The 16,024-nt window shown below is 31.8% G+C and overlaps 12 non-coding genes across 12 annotated transcripts; all 12 read left to right on the forward strand.

The window, feature by feature from the left end:
* Positions 1-412: 412 nt before the first annotated feature.
* On the forward strand, positions 413-494 carry TRNAS-AGA (transfer RNA serine (anticodon AGA)). Its single transcript has one exon. It is a non-coding gene; the product is annotated as a tRNA-Ser (tRNA).
* A 1,300-nt stretch (positions 495-1,794) lies between these two features.
* On the forward strand, positions 1,795-1,876 carry TRNAS-AGA (transfer RNA serine (anticodon AGA)). The gene has a single exon. It is a non-coding gene; the product is annotated as a tRNA-Ser (tRNA).
* Positions 1,877-2,982: 1,106 nt separating this feature from the next.
* On the forward strand, positions 2,983-3,064 carry TRNAS-AGA (transfer RNA serine (anticodon AGA)). The gene has a single exon. It is a non-coding gene; the product is annotated as a tRNA-Ser (tRNA).
* A 1,300-nt stretch (positions 3,065-4,364) lies between these two features.
* Positions 4,365-4,446, forward strand: TRNAS-AGA (transfer RNA serine (anticodon AGA)). The gene has a single exon. It is a non-coding gene; the product is annotated as a tRNA-Ser (tRNA).
* Positions 4,447-5,552: 1,106 nt separating this feature from the next.
* TRNAS-AGA (transfer RNA serine (anticodon AGA)) lies at positions 5,553-5,634 on the forward strand. Its single transcript has one exon. It is a non-coding gene; the product is annotated as a tRNA-Ser (tRNA).
* Positions 5,635-6,933: 1,299 nt separating this feature from the next.
* Positions 6,934-7,015, forward strand: TRNAS-AGA (transfer RNA serine (anticodon AGA)). The gene has a single exon. It is a non-coding gene; the product is annotated as a tRNA-Ser (tRNA).
* A 1,106-nt stretch (positions 7,016-8,121) lies between these two features.
* On the forward strand, positions 8,122-8,203 carry TRNAS-AGA (transfer RNA serine (anticodon AGA)). Its single transcript has one exon. It is a non-coding gene; the product is annotated as a tRNA-Ser (tRNA).
* Positions 8,204-9,502: 1,299 nt separating this feature from the next.
* On the forward strand, positions 9,503-9,584 carry TRNAS-AGA (transfer RNA serine (anticodon AGA)). Its single transcript has one exon. It is a non-coding gene; the product is annotated as a tRNA-Ser (tRNA).
* A 1,105-nt stretch (positions 9,585-10,689) lies between these two features.
* Positions 10,690-10,771, forward strand: TRNAS-AGA (transfer RNA serine (anticodon AGA)). The gene has a single exon. It is a non-coding gene; the product is annotated as a tRNA-Ser (tRNA).
* A 1,298-nt stretch (positions 10,772-12,069) lies between these two features.
* On the forward strand, positions 12,070-12,151 carry TRNAS-AGA (transfer RNA serine (anticodon AGA)). Its single transcript has one exon. It is a non-coding gene; the product is annotated as a tRNA-Ser (tRNA).
* A 2,487-nt stretch (positions 12,152-14,638) lies between these two features.
* Positions 14,639-14,720, forward strand: TRNAS-AGA (transfer RNA serine (anticodon AGA)). The gene has a single exon. It is a non-coding gene; the product is annotated as a tRNA-Ser (tRNA).
* Positions 14,721-15,826: 1,106 nt separating this feature from the next.
* On the forward strand, positions 15,827-15,908 carry TRNAS-AGA (transfer RNA serine (anticodon AGA)). The gene has a single exon. It is a non-coding gene; the product is annotated as a tRNA-Ser (tRNA).
* Positions 15,909-16,024: the final 116 nt, after the last annotated feature.

Consider the following 16,024-nt stretch of genomic DNA (forward strand, 5'->3'; position numbering starts at 1 on the left):
TTCTATATTTTGTTTTGCTGCAATATTATATTTGGGCCCCATTATTTCTTGAACAATTAAACACTTAAAAAAACAAGCTAAATTTGAAAAGTGAAAAGTGTAGATATTTTAAAGTATCTCTTATCTTGATGTAAATGTGGCTACAGATGGAAGATCTATGAAAACTGCTTTCTAAACTAGCTGTTGCCAGATGATAGAAAAATAACAAATTTAAGTTAAACTTCTGACTGTAGAGGAGTTTGGTACAGCAATCCTTAGGTCGCTGGTTCATTTCCGGCTCGAAGGAAACAATTTTTTTTTATTATCTTAGATGGCCATTTATGTAATTTTACATATTCTATACCATGCAATCCATGCAAAACATAAACCCTTCTCATAATTATGTTAAAATAAAAACTTTAGCACATGTGAGGTAGTTGTGGCCGAGTGGTTAAGGCAATGGACTAGAAATCCATTGTGGTCTCCCCGCGTAGGTTCAAATCCTGCTGACTACGTGCAGATTGATGTTTTCTTTTTCTTCAAATTTTACCAAATCTTGCAGCTAGTGATGCTAAGAGTGAGAACAGGCATTAGTGCATCAAAATATTTGGGATGCCAGTCTGTTCTCTTTTTTATCTTTCACACATTTTCTTCCATTCATTGAGCCTAAGCCCAGTCACTCTTAGCAGCCACACTGATTACCTTTTATTTATTTGGAAATGCATATTCAATGTCAACATTGAAAGAAATGTTTGTATATCTAGCAAAATATCAAAGACATTTGGCACACTAGAAGGTGCAAAATTAAGATAAATTGTTAGGAGATTAAACTGTTAATCTGTGAGTTCTAAGGTAGATACAAGACAAATTGTGTTTTGATATGGCATATTTTTGATTAGTTGATTTTAATTTACATAAAGAAATTAGCTTTCCATATTTTGGTTTGCTGCAAGATTATATTTGGGCTCCATTATTTCTTGAACAATTAAACACTTAAAAAAACAAGCTAAATTTGAAAAGTGAAAAAGTGTTGATGTTTTAAAGCTATATCTAGCAAAATATCAAATACATTTGGTCATTAGAATGTGCAAAATTAAGCCCAATTGTTAGTAGATAAATTTGTTAATTTGTGAGTTCAAAGGTAGATACGATTTTGATATGGCATATTTTTGATTAGTTGATTTTAATTTACATATGCAACGTAGCTTTTTCTATATTTTGTTTTGCTGCAATATTATATTTGGGCCCCATTATTTCTTGAACAATTAAACACTTAAAAAAACAAGCTAAATTTGAAAAGTGAAAAAGTGTTGATATTTTAAAGTATCTCTAATCTTGATGTAAATGTGGCTACAGATGGAAGATCTATGAAAACTGCTTTCTAAACTAGCTGTTGCCAGATGATAGAAAAATAACAAATTTAAGTTAAACTTCTGGTGATATTTAGCAAATCATTAAGCATGATTATTTGTGATGCTTATGCAAAACAGGAATAAACATATAAATAACTTTTGTCTAGTTTAATTACTTTATTGGGTAAGTTTTAGATAGTGAAAAGTTTTACATGTCCACTCCATCAGATATAGTGTAGATGATTTCTATAGGGAACCTTCGATAGCTCAGCTGGTAGAGCGGAGGACTGTAGAGGAGTTTGGTACAGCAATCTTGGTTCAATTCCAGCTCGAAGGAAACAATTTTTTTTTATTATCTTAGATGGCCATTTATGTAATTTTACACATTCTAAACCATGCAATCCATGCAAAACATAAACCCTTCTCCTAATTATGTTAAAATAAACACTTTAGCACATGTGAGGTAGTTGTGGCCGAGTGGTTAAGGCGATGGACTAGAAATCCATTGGGGTCTCCCCGCGTAGGTTCAAATCCTGCCGACTACGTGCAGATTGATGTTTTCTTTTTCTTCAAATTTTACCAAATCTTGCAGCTAGTGATGCTAAGAGTGAGAACAGGCATTAGTGCATCAAAATATTTGGGATGCCAGTCTGTTCTCTTTTTTATCTTTCACACATTTTCTTCCATTCATTGAGCCTAAGCCCAGTCACTCTTAGCAGCCACACTGATTACCTTTTATTTATTTGGAAATGCATATTCAATGTCAACATTGAAAGAAATGTTTGTATATCTAGCAAAATATCAAAGACATTTGGCACACTAGAAGGTGCAAAATTAAGATCAATTGTTAGGAGATTAATCTGTTAATCTGTGAGTTCTTTGGTAGATACAAGACAAATTGTGTTTTGATATGGCATATTTTTGATTAGTTGATTTTCATTTACATAAAGAAATTAGCTTTCCATATTTTGGTTTGCTGCAAGATTATATTTGGGCTCCATTATTTCTTGAACAATTAAACAGTTAAAAAAACAAGCTAAATTTGAAAAGTGAAAAAGTGTTGAAGTTTTAAAGCTATATCTAGCAAAATATCAAATACATTTGGTCATTAGAATGTGCAAAATTAAGCCCAATTGTTAGTAGATAAATCTGTTAATTTGTGAGTTCTAAGGTAGATACGATTTTGATATGGCATATTTTTGATTAGTTGATTTTAATTTACATATGCAATGTAGCTTTTTCTATATTTTGTTTTGCTGCAATATTATATTTGGGCCCCATTATTTCTTGAACAATTAAACACTTAAAAAAACAAGCTAAATTTGAAAAGTGAAAAGTGTAGATATTTTAAAGTATCTCTTATCTTGATGTAAATGTGGCTACAGATGGAAGATCTATGAAAACTGCTTTCTAAACTAGCTGTTGCCAGATGATAGAAAAATAACAAATTTAAGTTAAACTTCTGACTGTAGAGGAGTTTGGTACAGCAATCCTTAGGTCGCTGGTTCATTTCCGGCTCGAAGGAAACAATTTTTTTTTATTATCTTAGATGGCCATTTATGTAATTTTACATATTCTATACCATGCAATCCATGCAAAACATAAACCCTTCTCATAATTATGTTAAAATAAAAACTTTAGCACATGTGAGGTAGTTGTGGCCGAGTGGTTAAGGCAATGGACTAGAAATCCATTGTGGTCTACCCGCGTAGGTTCAAATCCTGCTGACTACGTGCAGATTGATGTTTTCTTTTTCTTCAAATTTTACCAAATCTTGCAGCTAGTGATGCTAAGAGTGAGAACAGGCATTAGTGCATCAAAATATTTGGGATGCCAGTCTGTTCTCTTTTTTATCTTTCACACATTTTCTTCCATTCATTGAGCCTAAGCCCAGTCACTCTTAGCAGCCACACTGATTACCTTTTATTTATTTGGAAATGCATATTCAATGTCAACATTGAAAGAAATGTTTGTATATCTAGCAAAATATCAAAGACATTTGGCACACTAGAAGGTGCAAAATTAAGATAAATTGTTAGGAGATTAAACTGTTAATCTGTGAGTTCTAAGGTAGATACAAGACAAATTGTGTTTTGATATGGCATATTTTTGATTAGTTGATTTTAATTTACATAAAGAAATTAGCTTTCCATATTTTGGTTTGCTGCAAGATTATATTTGGGCTCCATTATTTCTTGAACAATTAAACACTTAAAAAAACAAGCTAAATTTGAAAAGTGAAAAAGTGTTGATGTTTTAAAGCTATATCTAGCAAAATATCAAATACATTTGGTCATTAGAATGTGCAAAATTAAGCCCAATTGTTAGTAGATAAATTTGTTAATTTGTGAGTTCAAAGGTAGATACGATTTTGATATGGCATATTTTTGATTAGTTGATTTTAATTTACATATGCAACGTAGCTTTTTCTATATTTTGTTTTGCTGCAATATTATATTTGGGCCCCATTATTTCTTGAACAATTAAACACTTAAAAAAACAAGCTAAATTTGAAAAGTGAAAAAGTGTTGATATTTTAAAGTATCTCTAATCTTGATGTAAATGTGGCTACAGATGGAAGATCTATGAAAACTGCTTTCTAAACTAGCTGTTGCCAGATGATAGAAAAATAACAAATTTAAGTTAAACTTCTGGTGATATTTAGCAAATCATTAAGCATGATTATTTGTGATGCTTATGCAAAACAGGAATAAACATATAAATAACTTTTGTCTAGTTTAATTACTTTATTGGGTAAGTTTTAGATAGTGAAAAGTTTTACATGTCCACTCCATCAGATATAGTGTAGATGATTTCTATAGGGAACCTTCGATAGCTCAGCTGGTAGAGCGGAGGACTGTAGAGGAGTTTGGTACAGCAATCTTGGTTCAATTCCAGCTCGAAGGAAACAATTTTTTTTTATTATCTTAGATGGCCATTTATGTAATTTTACACATTCTAAACCATGCAATCCATGCAAAACATAAACCCTTCTCCTAATTATGTTAAAATAAACACTTTAGCACATGTGAGGTAGTTGTGGCCGAGTGGTTAAGGCGATGGACTAGAAATCCATTGGGGTCTCCCCGCGTAGGTTCAAATCCTGCCGACTACGTGCAGATTGATGTTTTCTTTTTCTTCAAATTTTACCAAATCTTGCAGCTAGTGATGCTAAGAGTGAGAACAGGCATTAGTGCATCAAAATATTTGGGATGCCAGTCTGTTCTCTTTTTTATCTTTCACACATTTTCTTCCATTCATTGAGCCTAAGCCCAGTCACTCTTAGCAGCCACACTGATTACCTTTTATTTATTTGGAAATGCATATTCAATGTCAACATTGAAAGAAATGTTTGTATATCTAGCAAAATATCAAAGACATTTGGCACACTAGAAGGTGCAAAATTAAGATCAATTGTTAGGAGATTAATCTGTTAATCTGTGAGTTCTAAGGTAGATACAAGACAAATTGTGTTTTGATATGGCATATTTTTGATTAGTTGATTTTAATTTACATAAAGAAATTAGCTTTCCATATTTTGGTTTGCTGCAAGATTATATTTGGGCTCCATTATTTCTTGAACAATTAAACAGTTAAAAAAACAAGCTAAATTTGAAAAGTGAAAAAGTGTTGAAGTTTTAAAGCTATATCTAGCAAAATATCAAATACATTTGGTCATTAGAATGTGCAAAATTAAGCCCAATTGTTAGTAGATAAATCTGTTAATTTGTGAGTTCTAAGGTAGATATGATTTTGATATGGCATATTTTTGATTAGTTGATTTTAATTTACATATGCAATGTAGCTTTTTCTATATTTTGTTTTGCTGCAATATTATATTTGGGCCCCATTATTTCTTGAACAATTAAACACTTAAAAAAACAAGCTAAATTTGAAAAGTGAAAAGTGTAGATATTTTAAAGTATCTCTTATCTTGATGTAAATGTGGCTACAGATGGAAGATCTATGAAAACTGCTTTCTAAACTAGCTGTTGCCAGATGATAGAAAAATAACAAATTTAAGTTAAACTTCTGACTGTAGAGGAGTTTGGTACAGCAATCCTTAGGTCGCTGGTTCATTTCCGGCTCGAAGGAAACAATTTTTTTTTATTATCTTAGATGGCCATTTATGTAATTTTACATATTCTAAACCATACAATCCATGCAAAACATAAACCCTTCTCATAATTATGTTAAAATAAAAACTTTAGCACATGTGAGGTAGTTGTGGCCGAGTGGTTAAGGTAATGGACTAGAAATCCATTGGGGTCTCCCCGCGTAGGTTCAAATCCTGCTGACTACGTGCAGATTGATGTTTTCTTTTTCTTCAAATTTTACCAAATCTTGCAGCTAGTGATGCTAAGAGTGAGAACAGGCATTAGTGCATCAAAATATTTGGGATGCCAGTCTGTTCTCTTTTTTATCTTTCACACATTTTCTTCCATTCATTGAGCCTAAGCCCAGTCACTCTTAGCAGCCACACTGATTACCTTTTATTTATTTGGAAATGCATATTCAATGTCAACATTGAAAGAAATGTTTGTATATCTAGCAAAATATCAAAGACATTTGGCACACTAGAAGGTGCAAAATTAAGATCAATTGTTAGGAGATGAATCTGTTAATCTGTGAGTTCTAAGGTAGATACAAGACAAATTGTGTTTTGATATGGCATATTTTTGATTAGTTGATTTTAATTTACATAAAGAAATTAGCTTTCCATATTTTGGTTTGCTGCAAGATTATATTTGGGCTCCATTATTTCTTGAACAATTAAACAGTTAAAAAAACAAGCTAAATTTGAAAAGTGAAAAAGTGTTGAAGTTTTAAAGCTATATCTAGCAAAATATCAAATACATTTGGTCATTAGAATGTGCAAAATTAAGCCCAATTGTTAGTAGATAAATCTGTTAATTTGTGAGTTCTAAGGTAGATACGATTTTGATATGGCATATTTTTGATTAGTTGATTTTAATTTACATATGCAACGTAGCTTTTTCTATATTTTGTTTTGCTGCAATATTATATTTGGGCCCCATTATTTCTTGAACAATTAAACACTTAAAAAAACAAGCTAAATTTGAAAAGTGAAAAGTGTTGATATTTTAAAGTATCTCTTATCTTGATGTAAATGTGGCTACAGATGGAAGATCTATGAAAACTGCTTTCTAAACTAGCTGTTGCCAGATGATAGAAAAATAACAAATTTAAGTTAAACTTCTGGTGATATTTAGCAAATCATTAAGCATGATTATTTGTGATGCTTATGCAAAACAGGAATAAACATATAAATAACTTTTGTCTAGTTTAATTAAATTATTGGGTAAGTTTTAGATAGTGAAAAGTTTTACATGTCCACTCCATCAGATATAGTGTAGATGATTTCTATAGGGAACCTTCGATAGCTCAGCTGGTAGAGCGGAGGACTGTAGAGGAGTTTGGTACAGCAATCTTGGTTCAATTCCGGCTCGAAGGAAACAATTTTTTTTTATTATCTTAGATGGCCATTTATGTAATTTTACACATTCTAAACCATGCAATCCATGCAAAACATAAACCCTTCTCCTAATTATGTTAAAATAAACACTTTAGCACATGTGAGGTAGTTGTGGCCGAGTGGTTAAGGCGATGGACTAGAAATCCATTGGGGTCTCCCCGCGTAGGTTCAAATCCTGCCGACTACGTGCAGATTGATGTTTTCTTTTTCTTCAAATTTTACCAAATCTTGCAGCTAGTGATGCTAAGAGTGAGAACAGGCATTAGTGCATCAAAATATTTGGGATGCCAGTCTGTTCTCTTTTTTATCTTTCACACATTTTCTTCCATTCATTGAGCCTAAGCCCAGTCACTCTTAGCAGCCACACTGATTACCTTTTATTTATTTGGAAATGCATATTCAATGTCAACATTGAAAGAAATGTTTGTATATCTAGCAAAATATCAAAGACATTTGGCACACTAGAAGGTGCAAAATTAAGATCAATTGTTAGGAGATTAATCTGTTAATCTGTGAGTTCTAAGGTAGATACAAGACAAATTGTGTTTTGATATGGCATATTTTTGATTAGTTGATTTTAATTTACATAAAGAAATTAGCTTTCCATATTTTGGTTTGCTGCAAGATTATATTTGGGCTCCATTATTTCTTGAACAATTAAACAGTTAAAAAAACAAGCTAAATTTGAAAAGTGAAAAAGTGTTGAAGTTTTAAAGCTATATCTAGCAAAATATCAAATACATTTGGTCATTAGAATGTGCAAAATTAAGCCCAATTGTTAGTAGATAAATCTGTTAATTTGTGAGTTCTAAGGTAGATACGATTTTGATATGGCATATTTTTGATTAGTTGATTTTAATTTACATATGCAGTGTAGCTTTTTCTATATTTTGTTTTGCTGCAATATTATATTTGGGCCCCATTATTTCTTGAACAATTAAACACTTAAAAAAACAAGCTAAATTTGAAAAGTGAAAAGTGTAGATATTTTAAAGTATCTCTTATCTTGATGTAAATGTGGCTACAGATGGAAGATCTATGAAAACTGCTTTCTAAACTAGCTGTTGCCAGATGATAGAAAAATAACAAATTTAAGTTAAACTTCTGACTGTAGAGGAGTTTGGTACAGCAATCCTTAGGTCGCTGGTTCATTTCTGGCTCGAAGGAAACAATTTTTTTTTATTATCTTAGATGGCCATTTATGTAATTTTACATATTCTAAACCATACAATCCATGCAAAACATAAACCCTTCTCATAATTATGTTAAAATAAAAACTTTAGCACATGTGAGGTAGTTGTGGCCGAGTGGTTAAGGTAATGGACTAGAAATCCATTGGGGTCTCCCCGCGTAGGTTCAAATCCTGCCGACTACGTGCAGATTGATGTTTTCTTTTTCTTCAAATTTTACCAAATCTTGCAGCTAGTGATGCTAAGAGTGAGAACAGGCATTAGTGCATCAAAATATTTGGGATGCCAGTCTGTTCTCTTTTTTATCTTTCACACATTTTCTTCCATTCATTGAGCCTAAGCCCAGTCACTCTTAGCAGCCACACTGATTACCTTTTATTTATTTGGAAATGCATATTCAATGTCAACATTGAAAGAAATGTTTGTATATCTAGCAAAATATCAAAGACATTTGGCACACTAGAAGGTGCAAAATTAAGATCAATTGTTAGGAGATGAATCTGTTAATCTGTGAGTTCTAAGGTAGATACAAGACAAATTGTGTTTTGATATGGCATATTTTTGATTAGTTGATTTTAATTTACATAAAGAAATTAGCTTTCCATATTTTGGTTTGCTGCAAGATTATATTTGGGCTCCATTATTTCTTGAACAATTAAACAGTTAAAAAAACAAGCTAAATTTGAAAAGTGAAAAAGTGTTGAAGTTTTAAAGCTATATCTAGCAAAATATCAAATACATTTGGTCATTAGAATGTGCAAAATTAAGCCCAATTGTTAGTAGATAAATCTGTTAATTTGTGAGTTCTAAGGTAGATACGATTTTGATATGGCATATTTTTGATTAGTTGATTTTAATTTACATATGCAACGTAGCTTTTTCTATATTTTGTTTTGCTGCAATATTATATTTGGGCCCCATTATTTCTTGAACAATTAAACACTTAAAAAAACAAGCTAAATTTGAAAAGTGAAAAGTGTTGATATTTTAAAGTATCTCTTATCTTGATGTAAATGTGGCTACAGATGGAAGATCTATGAAAACTGCTTTCTAAACTAGCTGTTGCCAGATGATAGAAAAATAACAAATTTAAGTTAAACTTCTGGTGATATTTAGCAAATCATTAAGCATGATTATTTGTGATGCTTATGCAAAACAGGAATAAACATATAAATAACTTTTGTCTAGTTTAATTAAATTATTGGGTAAGTTTTAGATAGTGAAAAGTTTTACATGTCCACTCCATCAGATATAGTGTAGATGATTTCTATAGGGAACCTTCGATAGCTCAGCTGGTAGAGCGGAGGACTGTAGAGGAGTTTGGTACAGCAATCTTGGTTCAATTCCGGCTCGAAGGAAACAATTTTTTTTTATTATCTTAGATGGCCATTTATGTAATTTTACACATTCTAAACCATGCAATCCATGCAAAACATAAACCCTTCTCCTAATTATGTTAAAATAAACACTTTAGCACATGTGAGGTAGTTGTGGCCGAGTGGTTAAGGCGATGGACTAGAAATCCATTGGGGTCTCCCCGCGTAGGTTCAAATCCTGCCGACTACGTGCAGATTGATGTTTTCTTTTTCTTCAAATTTTACCAAATCTTGCAGCTAGTGATGCTAAGAGTGAGAACAGGCATTAGTGCATCAAAATATTTGGGATGCCAGTCTGTTCTCTTTTTTATCTTTCACACATTTTCTTCCATTCATTGAGCCTAAGCCCAGTCACTCTTAGCAGCCACACTGATTACCTTTTATTTATTTGGAAATGCATATTCAATGTCAACATTGAAAGAAATGTTTGTATATCTAGCAAAATATCAAAGACATTTGGCACACTAGAAGGTGCAAAATTAAGATCAATTGTTAGGAGATTAATCTGTTAATCTGTGAGTTCTAAGGTAGATACAAGACAAATTGTGTTTTGATATGGCATATTTTTGATTAGTTGATTTTAATTTACATAAAGAAATTAGCTTTCCATATTTTGGTTTGCTGCAAGATTATATTTGGGCTCCATTATTTCTTGAACAATTAAACAGTTAAAAAAACAAGCTAAATTTGAAAAGTGAAAAAGTGTTGATGTTTTAAAGATATATCTAGCAAAATATCAAATACATTTGGTCATTAGAATGTGCAAAATTAAGCCCAATTGTTAGTAGATAAATCTGTTAATTTGTGAGTTCTAAGGTAGATACGATTTTGATATGGCATTTTTTGATTAGTTGATTTTAATTTACATATGCAATGTAGCTTTTTCTATATTTTGTTTTGCTGCAATATTATATTTGGGCCCCATTATTTCTTGAACAATTAAACACTTAAAAAAACAAGCTAAATTTGAAAAGTGAAAAGTGTAGATATTTTAAAGTATCTCTTATCTTGATGTAAATGTGGCTACAGATGGAAGATCTATGAAAACTGCTTTCTAAACTAGCTGTTGCCAGATGATAGAAAAATAACAAATTTAAGTTAAACTTCTGACTGTAGAGGAGTTTGGTACAGCAATCCTTAGGTCGCTGGTTCATTTCTGGCTCGAAGGAAACAATTTTTTTTTATTATCTTAGATGGCCATTTATGTAATTTTACATATTCTAAACCATACAATCCATGCAAAACATAAACCCTTCTCATAATTATGTTAAAATAAAAACTTTAGCACATGTGAGGTAGTTGTGGCCGAGTGGTTAAGGTAATGGACTAGAAATCCATTGGGGTCTCCCCGCGTAGGTTCAAATCCTGCCGACTACGTGCAGATTGATGTTTTCTTTTTCTTCAAATTTTACCAAATCTTGCAGCTAGTGATGCTAAGAGTGAGAACAGGCATTAGTGCATCAAAATATTTGGGATGCCAGTCTGTTCTCTTTTTTATCTTTCACACATTTTCTTCCATTCATTGAGCCTAAGCCCAGTCACTCTTAGCAGCCACACTGATTACCTTTTATTTATTTGGAAATGCATATTCAATGTCAACATTGAAAGAAATGTTTGTATATCTAGCAAAATATCAAAGACATTTGGCACACTAGAAGGTGCAAAATTAAGATCAATTGTTAGGAGATGAATCTGTTAATCTGTGAGTTCTAAGGTAGATACAAGACAAATTGTGTTTTGATATGGCATATTTTTGATTAGTTGATTTTAATTTACATAAAGAAATTAGCTTTCCATATTTTGGTTTGCTGCAAGATTATATTTGGGCTCCATTATTTCTTGAACAATTAAACAGTTAAAAAAACAAGCTAAATTTGAAAAGTGAAAAAGTGTTGAAGTTTTAAAGCTATATCTAGCAAAATATCAAATACATTTGGTCATTAGAATGTGCAAAATTAAGCCCAATTGTTAGTAGATAAATCTGTTAATTTGTGAGTTCTAAGGTAGATACGATTTTGATATGGCATATTTTTGATTAGTTGATTTTAATTTACATATGCAACGTAGCTTTTTCTATATTTTGTTTTGCTGCAATATTATATTTGGGCCCCATTATTTCTTGAACAATTAAACACTTAAAAAAACAAGCTAAATTTGAAAAGTGAAAAGTGTTGATATTTTAAAGTATCTCTTATCTTGATGTAAATGTGGCTACAGATGGAAGATCTATGAAAACTGCTTTCTAAACTAGCTGTTGCCAGATGATAGAAAAATAACAAATTTAAGTTAAACTTCTGGTGATATTTAGCAAATCATTAAGCATGATTATTTGTGATGCTTATGCAAAACAGGAATAAACATATAAATAACTTTTGTCTAGTTTAATTAAATTATTGGGTAAGTTTTAGATAGTGAAAAGTTTTACATGTCCACTCCATCAGATATAGTGTAGATGATTTCTATAGGGAACCTTCGATAGCTCAGCTGGTAGAGCGGAGGACTGTAGAGGAGTTTGCTACAGCAATCCTGGTTCAATTCCGGCTCGAAGGAAACAATTTTTTTTATTATCTTAGATGGCCATTTATGTAATTTTACACATTCTAAACCATGCAATCCATGCAAAACATAAACCCTTCTCCTAATTATGTTAAAATAAACACTTTAGCACATGTGAGGTAGTTGTGGCCGAGTGGTTAAGGCGATGGACTAGAAATCCATTGGGGTCTCCCCGCGTAGGTTCAAATCCTGCTGACTACGTGCAGATTGATGTTTTCTTTTTCTTCAAATTTTACCAAATCTTGCAGCTAGTGATGCTAAGAGTGAGAACAGGCATTAGTGCATCAAAATATTTGGGATGCCAGTCTGTTCTCTTTTTTATCTTTCACACATTTTCTTCCATTCATTGAGCCTAAGCCCAGTCACTCTTAGCAGCCACACTGATTACCTTTTATTTATTTGGAAATGCATATTCAATGTCAACATTGAAAGAAATGTTTGTATATCTAGCAAAATATCAAAGACATTTGGCACACTAGAAGGTGCAAAATTAAGATCAATTGTTAGGAGATTAATCTGTTAATCTGTGAGTTCTAAGGTAGATACAAGACAAATTGTGTTTTGATATGGCATATTTTTGATTAGTTGATTTTAATTTACATAAAGAAATTAGCTTTCCATATTTTGGTTTGCTGCAAGATTATATTTGGGCTCCATTATTTCTTGAACAATTAAACAGTTAAAAAAACAAGCTAAATTTGAAAAGTGAAAAAGTGTTGATGTTTTAAAGCTATATCTAGCAAAATATCAAATACATTTGGTCATTAGAATGTGCAAAATTAAGCCCAATTGTTAGTAGATAAATCTGTTAATTTGTGAGTTCTAAGGTAGATACGATTTTGATATGGCATTTTTTGATTAGTTGATTTTAATTTACATATGCAATGTAGCTTTTTCTATATTTTGTTTTGCTGCAATATTATATTTGGGCCCCATTATTTCTTGAACAATTAAACACTTAAAAAAACAAGCTAAATTTGAAAAGTGAAAAGTGTAGATATTTTAAAGTATCTCTTATCTTGATGTAAATGTGGCTACAGATGGAAGATCTATGAAAACTGCTTTCTAAACTAGCTGTTGCCAGATGATAGAAAAATAACAAATTTAAGTTAAACTTCTGACTGTAGAGGAGTTTGGTACAGCAATCCTTAGGTCGCTGGTTCATTTCCGGCTCGAAAGAAACAATTTTTTTTTATTATCTTAGATGGCCATTTATGTAATTTTACATATTCTAAACCATGCAATCCATGCAAAACATAAACCCTTCTCATAATTATGTTAAAATAAAAACTTTAGCACACGTGAGGTAGTTGTGGCCGAGTGGTTAAGGTGATGGACTAGAAATAAATTGGGGTTTTCCCGCGTAGGTTCAAATCCTGCTGACTATGTGCAGATTGATGTTTTCTTTTTCTTCAAATTTTACCAAATCTTGCAGCTAGTGATGCTAAGAGTGAGAACAGGCATTAGTGCATCAAAATATTTGGGATGCCAGTCTGTTCTCTTTTTTATCTTTCATACATTTTCTTCCATTCATTGAGCCTAAGCCCAGTCACTCTTAGCAGCCACACTGATTACCTTTTATTTATTTGGAAATGCATATTCAATGTCAACATTGAAAGAAATGTTTGTATATCTAGCAAAATATCAAAGACATTTGGCACACTAGAAGGTGCAAAATTAAGATAAATTGTTAGGAGATTAAACTGTTAATCTGTGAGTTCTAAGGTAGATACAAGACAAATTGTGTTTTGATATGGCATATTTTTGATTAGTTGATTTTAATTTACATAAAGAAATTAGCTTTCCATATTTTGGTTTGCTGCAAGATTATATTTGGGCTCCATTATTTCTTGAACAATTAAACACTTAAAAAAACAAGCTAAATTTGAAAAGTGAAAAAGTGTTGATGTTTTAAAGCTATATCTAGCAAAATATCAAATACATTTGGTCAGTAGAATGTGCAAAATTAAGCCCAATTGTTAGTAGATAAATTTGTTAATTTGTGAGTTCTAAGGTAGATACGATTTTGATATGGCATATTTTTGATTCGTTGATTTTAATTTACATATGCAACGTAGCTTTTTCTATATTTTGTTTTGCTGCAATATTATATTTGGGCCCCATTATTTCTTGAACAATTAAACACTTAAAAAAACAAGCTAAATTTGAAAAGTGAAAAAGTGTTGATATTTTAAAGTATCTCTAATCTTGATGTAAATGTGGCTACAGATGGAAGATCTATGAAAACTGCTTTCTAAACTAGCTGTTGCCAGATGATAGAAAAATAACAAATTTAAGTTAAACTTCTGGTGATATTTAGCAAATCATTAAGCATGATTATTTGTGATGCTTATGCAAAACAGGAATAAACATATAAATAACTTTTGTCTAGTTTAATTACTTTATTGGGTAAGTTTTAGATAGTGAAAAGTTTTACATGTCCACTCCATCAGATATAGTGTAGATGATTTCTATAGGGAACCTTCGATAGCTCAGCTGGTAGAGCGGAGGACTGTAGAGGAGTTTGGTACAGCAATCCTGGTTCAATTCCGGCTCGAAGGAAACAATTTTTTTTTATTATCTTAGATGGCCATTTATGTAATTTTACACATTCTAAACCATGCAATCCATGCAAAACATAAACCCTTCTCCTAATTATGTTAAAATAAACACTTTAGCACATGTGAGGTAGTTGTGGCCGAGTGGTTAAGGCGATGGACAAGAAATCCATTGGGGTCTCCCCGCGTAGGTTCAAATCCTGCCGACTACGTGCAGATTGATGTTTTCTTTTTCTTCAAATTTTACCAAATCTTGCAGCTAGTGATGCTAAGAGTGAGAACAGGCATTAGTGCATCAAAATATTTGGGATGCCAGTCTGTTCTCTTTTTTATCTTTCACACATTTTCTTCCATTCATTGAGCCTAAGCCCAGTCACTCTTAGCAGCCACACTGATTACCTTTTATTTATTTGGAAATGCATATTCAATGTCAACATTGAAAGAAATGTTTGTATATCTAGCAAAATATCAAAGACATTTGGCACACTAGAAGGTGCAAAATTAAGATCAATTGTTAGGAGATTAATCTGTTAATCTGTGAGTTCTAAGGTAGATACAAGACAAATTGTGTTTTGATATGGCATATTTTTGATTAGTTGATTTTAATTTACATAAAGAAATTAGCTTTCCATATTTTGGTTTGCTGCAAGATTATATTTGGGCTCCATTATTTCTTGAACAATTAAACAGTTAAAAAAACAAGCTAAATTTGAAAAGTGAAAAAGTGTTGAAGTTTTAAAGCTATATCTAGCAAAATATCAAATACATTTGGTCATTAGAATGTGCAAAATTAAGCCCAATTGTTAGTAGATAAATCTGTTAATTTGTGAGTTCTAAGGTAGATACGATTTTGATATGGCATATTTTTGATTAGTTGATTTTAATTTACATATGCAATGTAGCTTTTTCTATATTTTGTTTTGCTGCAATATTATATTTGGGCCCCATTATTTCTTGAACAATTAAACACTTAAAAAAACAAGCTAAATTTGAAAAGTGAAAAGTGTAGATATTTTAAAGTATCTCTTATCTTGATGTAAATGTGGCTACAGATGGAAGATCTATGAAAACTGCTTTCTAAACTAGCTGTTGCCAGATGATAGAAAAATAACAAATTTAAGTTAAACTTCTGACTGTAGAGGAGTTTGGTACAGCAATCCTTAGGTCGCTGGTTCATTTCCGGCTCGAAGGAAACAATTTTTTTTTATTATCTTAGATGGCCATTTATGTAATTTTACATATTCTAAACCATGCAATCCATGCAAAACATAAACCCTTCTCATAATTATGTTAAAATAAAAACTTTAGCACATGTGAGGTAGTTGTGGCCGAGTGGTTAAGGCAATGGACTAGAAATCCATTGGGGTCTCCCCGCGTAGGTTCAAATCCTGCCGACTGCGTGCAGATTGATGTTTTCTTTTTCTTCAAATTTTACCAAATCTTGCAGCTAGTGAAGCTAAGAGTGAGAACAGGCATTAGTGCATCAAAATATTTGGGATGCCAGTCTGTTCTCTTT

Source organism: Taudactylus pleione, unplaced genomic scaffold (genome assembly GCF_031769625.1).
Source record: "Taudactylus pleione unplaced genomic scaffold, aTauple2 ptg000050l, whole genome shotgun sequence".
NCBI lineage: Eukaryota > Metazoa > Chordata > Amphibia > Anura > Myobatrachidae > Taudactylus > Taudactylus pleione.